The sequence below is a fragment of the Salvelinus sp. IW2-2015 genome, unplaced genomic scaffold (assembly GCF_002910315.2).
Source record: "Salvelinus sp. IW2-2015 unplaced genomic scaffold, ASM291031v2 Un_scaffold3811, whole genome shotgun sequence".
NCBI lineage: Eukaryota > Metazoa > Chordata > Actinopteri > Salmoniformes > Salmonidae > Salvelinus > Salvelinus sp. IW2-2015.
In genome coordinates, this window is record NW_019945085.1 from 59983 (window position 1) to 60376 (window position 394).

Here is a 394-nt window from a genome sequence, read left to right on the forward strand (position 1 = left end):
GCCCTCTACTGAAAACGTAAGGCTGCTGACCTCTCAATCCCTAAATCCAAAGGAAGCGTGTGTCTTGGCCAGAGATACCAAAACACAATGAAAATAAATGAGGGCATCACACTGTGTGCTAATCTTGTTTGGTTTGAATCCTGGCCCTAGTGTCTTACTGTTGTTTGTCGAATGTAATGATATCAGCTATGATGGACTCCCCCCCCCATTAGTTCTGGCCACTGTACCTGCATGCGACTATGGAACCAAACAGTTGTTCCAGTACAGGAACAGAGAGGTTTTGTAAGGCCTTTGTAAGAAAATCATTTATTTACAATATCACTGTTTCAGGCCTTGTTAGAGCAATGGTTTCTGTTGCTTTCAGACTTGTTAGAAGACTTGTTTAGGTTGGTGG